Source organism: Hipposideros armiger, unplaced genomic scaffold (genome assembly GCF_001890085.2).
Source record: "Hipposideros armiger isolate ML-2016 unplaced genomic scaffold, ASM189008v1 scaffold_1041, whole genome shotgun sequence".
Classification (NCBI taxonomy): domain Eukaryota; kingdom Metazoa; phylum Chordata; class Mammalia; order Chiroptera; family Hipposideridae; genus Hipposideros; species Hipposideros armiger.
This window is the reverse complement of record NW_017732391.1, coordinates 358683-369507: the sequence shown is the minus strand read 5'-3', so window position 1 is coordinate 369507 and position 10825 is coordinate 358683. Positions and strand designations below refer to the sequence as shown.

General features: G+C 36.0%; 1 long non-coding RNA gene across 1 annotated transcript in view; it reads left to right on the top strand.

The window, feature by feature from the left end:
* Positions 1-7538, top strand: part of LOC109376045 (uncharacterized) — a 105605-nt gene extending 98067 nt beyond the window's left edge. The window contains exon 3 of the long non-coding RNA XR_002122684.1: positions 6986-7538. This is a non-coding gene — a long non-coding RNA (uncharacterized LOC109376045). The remainder of the gene's footprint in view (positions 1-6985) is intronic.
* Positions 7539-10825: the final 3287 nt, after the last annotated feature.

The window sequence follows — 10825 nt, the reverse complement described above, 5'->3', positions numbered from 1 at the left end:
AAAGCATGAGCAATAAAATGGACAGGAGAGAAAAGACCAGTCTGGTGGCTTTCACTCAGCCATTTGACAAGGTAGCATTAAGTTTTGTAAACCGTGTATTACTTAGAGTGTTGGAAAAATGCTACACTATATAAAGCTTTATGGTTCACAGGACTAGTTCTGTCTGACTTGAAAGTTTACTGTCAGTGTAATGAAGGCTTTGTACGTGTTAGAATAAGAATCAAGTGTGCCGGTAGATAGGCTAGTACAGGCAGGTGTTGAGAACCAAGGACCCTTAGTGTTCCTCCTTCATATGAAAAACTTCTGGACAAGAATTCTTGGTATTTTATAGCAATTTTGGCATTTTTGTATGTTATAAAAATTTTTTTTGCTCATGTGGCCGTTGGAGGAGGCTGACCCTATCAAATCTTGGATGAAGTCAAGTGCCTACTGGAAGCCCATGGAGGTAGCAGATGATCTGCAAAAGAGAGGGTGCTCTGGTGTCAAGCATCTTGGGTCTGAATTGTGGCTCTTCCTCTACTTGGCCATGAAACCTTGGGCAATCTCCATCTCTGAACCTCTATATCCTCTTCTTCAAAACAAGGACAACAATCACTGCCTCTTAAAGTTAGTTAGTGTAGGGGTGAATGCTATCACCTGTGTAAAGGACTCACCCTGAGTAAGTGCTCCATAAATTGTAGTTTCCTTTCCCCTTTTGCTCACACCAAATATGTGTGCATCTATTATACATTTCAGATATAACTGTGTGCCACACTGTTCCCTAGAAACCATGGCTGATTTATGAGAGGATGATATTAATAGACTTCATTAACAGTGTTTAAACTATATGCTCTCACCCTCTGGTTATATCAATGTCAACAAAAATCAGATTAGGAAAAGAAAATTGAAATTTAATCACAGTCTGTTTTAAAATAAAAAGCTTTGTATCCTTCCTCTTGTTTCCTTCTCTCCTCCCCCTCCTCCCCTTCCCTTCTTCTCCTTTCATGTTTTCAAAGTCTGTCTTTCTATTTAGATGAAACTTTGGTGGAATTATTTAATTTACACCTACAATCTATGAGAAAATAAATATTTCTTTTCTGCCCCAAAACTGAAGGAAAGGTCATGACACATTTTTGCAACAAAAAACATAGAAAAAATACGTCATGATTTTTCCGACAACCCAATAATTATATATTTTTTTCTTCATTCACAAATTATGTCCGCATCCATGTAATTCCTCACAGCGGGCAAATTCCAGCCTCCTGGTACTCAGCAGCACTTCTCTCAAAGGTTTCTTTCAGATTTAAGAAGACTTAAATATGAAAAGCCAATATGCTGCAATAAATCCTTTTTCCTCCTTCTTAAAAAAGTATGAATAGAATTTGTACCAGAGTATCCAAGACTATCCATTCCATTTAAAGAACCCCTACGAAATCTCAGGTTTTCCAATAAGGCTATAAGGCAAAAGACCTTAATCTGATTTTGTTTTAGAATCTTTTCCCTTGCCTTTGTCATAGTTTTTTCCCTTTAGTAAATCTTAATGATTCTGAAAGCGATTTTAATGTCTTTTCTCTTTGCTTATAATCCTTTAATTTGATGATTTAAAATACTTGTTAAAGTGTGGACTATTTATGGATGTAGGAGATTAATATTTGGAAAGGAGGTTAAGTGCTTAAGATTTGGGTTCTTGAGATTACTTTGAAAGGTTGAGTCAGAACAAGAGTCTGACCACTGTCTTTAATTCTTTGACTTGACAACCAAACCACATTGCCTGTAACTGAACACGATAGTGTACTGGACCATTAAACAGGATACCGTAATGAAATTTTATAGGTGAAGACTGAGATTAGAATGATAAAATTCCTCGGCCTGGGAGTTCAAAGAATACATACAATCCCTTATATATTTGGGAATCGTTTCTTTCCCATGAGGTATATAATGTGATTTTTAAACGTCTAGTGATCTAGGTACTTTCCATTTCTCATCTTCAAGGTCACAATCTAAATTTGAGCCCTTTGCGTGACCAGTAGACGACTTTCTGTAATAAGTGGCTTGCCATTTGAGTATCACTTCTGAGTTTGAATATACTCATTTGCATGTAAGAATCCTCCATTAGCAGTAACAAGTTTGCTATGTTTCCTATTTTCCTTTCTAATGAACTTCTACACTTTCTCGTCCCCAGTTCCCTAATAAGACTTGCCTTTCCAGCCTCTTTTGTGGACTTCCGTGATAGCTTTTGAGCTCCTGGCTACCTCTTTTGAGAATGGAAATCTGCCAGAGGCAGCTTTCAGCCCCATCTGCTTCTGTGAATAGAAGTTCTCTTGAAGAGCTTTTCTTTTCTATTTCTACTTTAACCCAAACCAGTGTTTACCTCCTCTAAGGCTTTCTCCATCCAGTCAGACCAGTGCAAGAGGGGAAATCCCTCTTTCCCAGAATTATTATGTAGCCTTCTTAGGTCCTTTGTAATCTCTCTTAAGACAGGTTCATTTGTTTATATACTTTTTTGCTTGTTTGTTTGTTTTTTAAATCAAGACCAGATACTGAGATTTTTTTCAAGAGTTAATAAGTACATAAAAATGTAGTGTTCTACCATATTCCATAAGGAGACCCAGAAGCCTAGGTTTTGATTGCTAGCAATCAGTTATTAAAATAATCTCGGCACTTTACTCACAGATAAGTTAAAGCATGAAAGGTGGTTTTCACATTGAAAGTTCCCTGCATTGCTGCCCTACTTATGACTTTGCAGTGTTTGAGTTTTACCGCTACTTAATACTTTACTTTCCCAGTCTTATTTGGCAAATCTAGTTAATTAATAGCCTTATCTTCATGGGAAAGTAAAGTTTCTCCTCCCCAGACTTTATTAAGGCTTCAAATGAGAAGAGAACAAAGAAAATATTTGCCTCAGGCACAGAGAAGAATAAAGGATGATGACGTTGCTTTGAAGATGTTAGGTGGTCTTTTTTCCAGCTCCTATTTTTTCCCAAATAGTACCTCAGCTTTTTCTTTTAATTTATCGGGGTAACATTGGTTAGTAAAATGGTATAGGTTTCAAGTGTACATTTCTATAATACATCATCTATATATTGCATTGTGTGTTCACTACCCAGAGTCAATTCTCCTCCATCACCATATATTTGAACACCTTTTACCCTCTAGTAACCACTAAACTGTTGTCTGTGTCTATGAGTGTTTGTTTTTTTGTTTGTTTGTATTGTGTTTGTTGCTTTTGATTTTATATCCCACATATGAGTGAAGTCATTTACTTTTTCTGTCTGACTTATTTTGCTTAGCACGATATCTCAAGATCCATCCATGTTGTTGCAAATGGCAGTATTTCATCTTTTCTTATGGCTAAGTAATATTCCGTTGTATATACGTACCACATCTTTTTTATCCAATCACCTATCAAAGGGTAATTTGATTGTTTCCATGTCTGAGGGAATCAGCGTGCTATGTGGCTGAAACCAGCAATCTGGGCAGAGACCTTGGGGCAAAGAATGTATACAGAAGGGCTCCGCCAACTGCAGTGTGACAGCCCTCACTGCCAGGCAGAAAACAAAACCATGAAGCCTGGCCACCTTTCCAAAGCTCCCTCCCTTGCACCCTCCCACTGCTAGCAGCCAGTCCCAGAAAGAAAAAAAACAAATATGTAACAGTCGCAGTGCAGTGTCAGATGAAAGGACCTCAGCTTTTAATGGATAAATAAGAAAATAGTAAGTAGTATTGGAGACACTTCTTTTTGGGCCAAATTTCTTTTCTGTAGTAGCTGTAGGGATTTCAAATAATTCAAATTGCATGTGCTTCTCTTAACAACATTTTCCTCCTTTCCAACTCATCTGGCCATTATAAGTTAATATTTGGATAACCAACTACTTTTCTTTCTTTCTTTCTTTCTTTCTTTCTTTCTTTCTTTCTTTCTTTCTTTCTTTCTTTCTTTTTTTCTTGGCAAATATCCTATATAAGCAGAGCATCTCTGTAATTCCTAAGATTACATATAAAACTGTTTATGCCAATTGTAAAATTTCTAACTTAAAATTCCTTATGATATTGTATAAAGCAAAAAGAAAAAGATGTTCAAAAATTAGTAGTGTCTTAAACAAAGATAAACAGGGTTGTTCTTATTCTGGGTTTAGCCCATGGGTATCCAGCATGAAAAGGTTAATTATGAAGTGCTCATTTAATGTGTTTCTAAGAATTTTCCTAGATGGTTATTGTAAAAAATTAGCAAAACAGTTTCATTTAGTGATCCTTGAGATTATGTCTTGTATAAGAGTGGAGCTTTAGTTGACACAATTCTTTCACTAACTTTTGCTTTCAGTAACATGTGTTAAGAAACATTATCTAACTTGGGAGTAAGGCACAGAGAGGATGGGGGGCCCTTTCAATGTCATATCAGAGCAGGTGTAACAGGTCTGCCCAAAGATTATTAGATTATTCTGGAAAATATACCTCTGTCTGATTATCTATAAATATTGATTACAAGTGCATTTTCTATAAAGCTTCACGTTCATTGGTAGCTTTTTATCTGGTAGAGATGCAAATAATTTCTGCCTGGCAGAAATGATAGCCCCAAAGGTTATGGTTTTGCTCTGTAGGACACATTACAGTTCTGTATCTAAGCCCATCTTATCCAAATATTTTTTTTTTCTCCCATGCCTATATAACCCCTGTTCTTTACATCTTTTTTGAACCATCTTTACTGTCCAGGTGGTTGTCTCATTAATGAGTTGAATAACTCTTTAACACATGCTTATTTTATATTTGCATGAGTTATGTTTTATAAACTCTTAAAAATTATAATTTCACATGTGCCACTCAAGAATATAAATATATACATATATATCTGTATATATACATACATATATATATATATATATATATATATGTGATACTTTTTGATTAAAAGTATTCAGTCAGGGGAAAAAATCACTAATTAGTTTAGACAAATAAAAACTTCACATAAATCTATTTTAACACCCAGCACTACTTCAAGTCAGTCCAAACCTCATTATTTAAAATATTGATTTTCTAACAGTATGTTAAGGAATTGTCTTGGGTTCAATGTGACAGATGGAGGATCCTTAGGGCACACTCCCCTTGGTAGTGCAATTAGGAAACCGAGTGGAGCAGTCACCTTTATCCAGTGAGCTTTTCAAAAGAAACACATGATTACCATGACTTGCATGAGGAAATAAAAGTTCCCTTGAATTTCTTCAACAACTTGGTCCATAACTGGAACTGAGTTCATTTGTTAAAACCAACCAACCAATCCATAACAGTACCTTTCTGCTTAACCCAATTAACCGGGGAGTCCTATGTGGATTTTTATTGGTGCTGTTGCTTTAACTCGCCACCTAATTAGTTTAAATTTTTTTACGTGTTTTCAATAGGCGATACATAATGAATGTTTAAAAATCCAAAACAATATAAAAATGTATACAGTGAAAATTTTTGTTTTTTCCACTGTCCCCATTATAATACTTCCTCCCTCTACCCACCCTCTCCACCCAGGTAATCAGTAATTAGCTTTTAAAGTATTCTTCCAGATTTTATTTGTGAAAATACTAGCAAATGTAAATGTATCCTGTTTTTTTCCTCTCATTCTGCACATAAAGTAGTAAGCTATATACACTGTTTGGCACCTTGCCTTTTTTGTTGTGAATGGAGACATTGGCAATCTTTTTATATCAGTACTTAAGATACTTTCTCATTTTCTTTTTAACACAGTGTGGCCTTATCAAAGGCAACAAATGATAACATTAGTAGTTAAATCCCAAGTGAACGTGTAAGGGTGTCATTCAATTCATTAAACATTTGATATACCAGTCAATATTCTAGGTGTTGGAAGTACAAAACATAAGATATAAACCCAGTCCTTAAGAAACTCCTATCCTACTAATAAAGATGAAAATATAGCTAAAATGCAGTTGTGGTTAGTGTTATAAGCATTTCTTTAATGTCATGGAAAGATCATTAAGAAAGTAATTAATTATGCTTTGATGGTATTGGAGAGGAGTGAAAGAAAGCCAAAAACATGGTGACATCTGAGTAGGGTCTTGAAATAGGAATATGAAGTATAACAGAATCATTTCTTAGTCTAAATGACCAATCACATTCATGATTTTTTTAAAAGAAAAAAATTTGGCTGCGATTACCTTTTCTTTAGTTCTCTCCTGTTACTCTGCTCTAGGGTATCAGGATAAGTAATTTCACACTCTGGTTGGTGTTTACATCTTTTAAGTGTTTGTAGATTGTTTTATTTTTAATCATCAATTTGCCTGATCTAACTTAGGACTTTTCCTGTCCCCCTTGCATCAGCCACTCCTGAGCCAATCATAAGTGTGGCTTCTTTTTTGGCTCTCCACTTTGTATTTTGCAAAGCAGATGTTCAGAAGCAGCCCTTTTGTAAATCTGAATATAAACAACTCCATGGTATAAGGTTCCCTACCTTTCCAACAACTCTTGCCAGTTAGTTCATTTGCACATTTCATTCCCAATCTATTTGTCTCAGTGTAATAGCTTAGTCATCAAGCCCTCATGCTAAATCAGAGCTCTTCAGATGCCAGCCCTGAGAACTCCTCTCAGTGTGAACTGCAAGCCATTTATTTTCACTTGTTTACAGGCTTTTGACTCTTTCAGCTGGCTTTTCAACCATGAGATAGTGTCCAGATAGATGTCAATTTTTATTAAGCTCCTAAGTAATTTTAAAGCCGCCCACAAGATGTTTTTCTGAAGTCCTGATACCTTGACTACGCTGCTCTCCCGGGTTCCTTAATTGGGTAATTCTCTAGACATGACCTATCCAGTACGATGAAGGTCTTTGCTCAAGATCTGCATTTTATTCTACTTCTTTTCTTAAGTTTCTAACCAAGGTCTGAGCCCTGTGACCTCAGTGACCCTTCGTGGTCACGCTAGAGCTTTAGCTGGTCTGAGGAGGCTCTGCTATTCTTCACCAACTATGAGGACTCTGTGGAGTGTAACATTTTTTTAAATCTCCTTTTCCAAGGTTCTCACCAGTCTGGAAATTGTCTGAAGCTCTGCTGTTATTCTCAGCTCAGAGCAATCAGCAGAGAGCCTCAAGTACGGAGACAGCAAGTGTGTCACTCTCTTGAACTGCCAACTTCGATTGAAGAATGAGAAAATCGTATGCAGCCAGAGATCAAGGTTGAATTGTTTTACAAAAATCTGGCAATTTTGCCTTACATGTACCAATGTCTTTGATAGCTTCAAATAGTATGAAAAACAGCACACTGTTAAATTACAACCCCTAATACTCCCAACCTCTTTTTCTTCTTTGCTTTTCTACTTAGCATGAACCCCATCTAATATGCTACATGTTTCACCTAAATTTTTATTGTGCTTGCCCCCTACTTCAATGGAAGCTCCATGAGGGAAAGAATTTTCTGACCATTCTGCTGTGTGTTAAGTGCTCAGAAAAGCACCTTGAACTTAGAAATTGCACTGTATATGTTAGGCGAATGAATAAATTAATATGTAGTACAAAGACTGCCTTTTAGCTTACACTGTACCCCATGGGGCTCAATCTATTTTTTCTGTTCCTGGTGATACACTGCCTTTTCCTTTTCACATTTCTTATATCCCGTTGAATACTTCCTACATACCCCTTCCCTTTGATGAGCTTTCCTTGAATTGCCACATGGAGTTCAACTCCCCTCAATTCTCAATTCAAAGTTTAGTTGACCTTATCTTTGAGAACGGCAGCATTTTCACATGACGCTACCTCATGTTCCAAAGGTCCTACTCTTCTTTAGAACCCGGTGGCCAAACCTGCCTGCCTTGTTCTTTCTCCCAGATCAGCACACCTGTGATGGGCAGGAAAACTCTGTTTATTTCTGTACCTGAGCACAATGTGCACTATGTAGGGGGGGGGGTGCTTTGGTTTGAGGGTTCGCCCCAGTAGGCTCCAGTTTTGAGTCCCAGGCATCTTTACCATCTCAGTGATGTTAGACAGTTATTAAAACATTCTGAGCCCTAACAATGTCACCTATAAGATAAAGATAATAGTACTTCCCTTGCATGGTAATTGTGAGGACCAGACTTAGCCTACCAAACAACGTGCTTGACAGACATTATACCTGTTATTATTACAATGAATGATCCTATTCTTGTTATTGTATCATATCCTCTTTCTTTCCCAAGTTAATCTCACTCCAGTCTAGACTAGAAATCTGGCTATTTCAATTTGGGATTAAAATTTTATACTTTCATTCATTTAACAAACATTTATCGGGAGTCTAGTATGTGCCAAGTATAGCACCGATTGCAAGGAATACGAAGATGAACCATATTGGTCCCTCTAACTTCAAGCTGACAGGCTATAACATTCTTTATTTACTCATTAAATAGCTCAACAAATCTTTAGTGAGTATTGACTGTGTCCCAGGTGCAGTTATAGGGACTAAGAGTACATCAGTGAACAAAGCAGACAGGGATTACATTCTAGTGGGGGGGAAACGGAAAATTAACAAGGTAATTCCAACATACTGTAAACTCTACAGTATGTTAGAATGTGATACGGACTATGGAAACGAAGTGGAGTAGAGTAAGGGGGAATCAAGTGTGCAAAGTGTGTATTTTTTTGAGGAGGGGCAGGGGCTTTCCAATTTTAAGTATAGTGGTCAGGGCAGAATCTCCTGGGAATGTGACATTTGAGCAGAGACTTAAAGAAGTGAAGGACTGAGCCTCATGGATACTTGGGGGAAGAGCATTTTAGCAGAGGGAGCATGTAAAGCCAGAGCAGAGGAAAACTTTCAGGGTGTGTGGAGGGGTATTTTTTTGCTTAGTCCTATACATGGGTATAATATTTGATTACCCACTGAGAGGTAGCACTAAAAATATTTGTGAAGCTGTACACGAATGCTTAAATTTAAAAATATTTTAAATTACTAATTATAGGTTGACAAATTTTGCAACTTTAACTCCTTTGCTGCGATGTTGGAATAGATCCGAATAAATATTTACATCCGCTGACTGTGGCATTCGAGTTTACCCCAAGAGCTCACAAAATTTATCCCTTTACTGCAGAGTTCGAATATATATGCATAAAATAGTCAAAATATCAACTTTTTATTTGTTGTGGACTTTTGACACATTTTGAAAAAAAAACAAACTTGAACTCAGTTAGTGTGGTGAAAAAGTTAATAATCTGGGAATTATAGATAATTAACAGAAAAATATTTTCTATTTTCCCTCTTCTTCAGCCATTTGGCCCATGACTTCAAAATCATCACCTCTATTTACTCGTACTTGGTGAAAACCACTGAATTTGTTTCTATGAGGTAGAGAGAAATAGTCTTATAAACCCATTTATAAAGTTTTGGCAAGTTTTTTTTTTAAACTTTCGTCTCTAAATGTAAGAGAAATGAAGCAAGAGTCCAGATTCAATTTAAATAACATTTCATTTTGAAAAAGTTATTTACATGAATATTGAGAGTAAAAGCCACTGTACTTAGTTGCAGAAAAAAAATTATTTTTCCAGATTTTTGGCAGTGTTTTAGATAGGAAAAAATAATTTTCATAATGTGATTCTCCTTCCAGAATTATTCATATCTGTATAGTTGGCAGGTACTGAACACACTCCTTTGTGTCTCAAAAGGTATCCACAGATAATGATGAATCAGCACAAACAGTTCCACATTGAACCGTTCAGAGAGTCACTGTATTTCCCTTGTTCTCTGATGTTTTGAAATAAACACAGACAGTGTTTATTTATAAAGGTTTAGGACTTTTTGAATGTGTCAGCAGCATGCCTTGGCTCTAAACAGATTATGTTGCAATTTTTTTCTCCTGATGACTCGAAACTATAAACTTAAAATTACCTAATTAAAAAGATATCAAATTACAATAAACTTGGACCCAAACTTAAGTTATGTATCTTGTATGAAATTAAATCATTTCAGTAACCCCTCTTCATGCCAAATACAGCATTTCCTCTTCGTCTGTGAACACCCTCTAAATATTAACTGAGGTTTCATGGTTGTTTGATTGTTGTCATCTTGAACAATATGATTTTTACTCTTTACCTGCTTTGGTAAATTATGGATTTTGTTTTAAATTTGTTTTCCTCATGGACTATGAGTTACATGGGAAAGTAAAAGAAAAACAGCTCAGGAGAAGTGTTAATAAATACTATTGAAAGGTACTCAATTATTTTAAGTAAGAATTTAAAGGTAAGCCTTGTGAATAATTCTTATTCTATTATAAAAAGACTAAGTGAATAATCCCTATTTACTGAAGCCTAATGATAAACATTTAAAATAACAATAAGAAATACTTCTCAGACATACTTATTTCTAGCATTATCATTGATAATGCTTCAATTGATTAGCGTATATTTGGTGGCTATGGCAAAGATAGAATGCCAGTTGTAAGAGAGCGAATGCGGCCTTCCTTCCTCTGGTTTTTATTTATGTAGTTGATCCCACTGAACCTAAGTTTCCCCATTTGTTCAATGGAGATAATAATGCTTTCTACATTTTTTTTCACAGTCATTTTGGCAATAGAGCTCATCCAAAAGGATGTCTATGGATACCTTTAAAGTCACAACGGGCTATATAATTACATTGGATTTATTGTGTGTGCTGGGTAATATAGTCTGATGTCTGATTTTCCTCTTCTTGTAGTAACTTGTACTCCCTCATTTACTACAAATGAAGCCAAGTGAAGACTTTGTAAATCATCTATGGTAGCAGAAGGATTTTGTGAACCCACTTATCCATGCAGGAAGCAGAGATTAGAAAGTAAGAGAGGAAAAGAGAAGGAGGGCTACTTTCCCTTACTTCTAAATTTCCTGCAAGTATTTGCTTCTAAAGAGAAGTGAGTAATA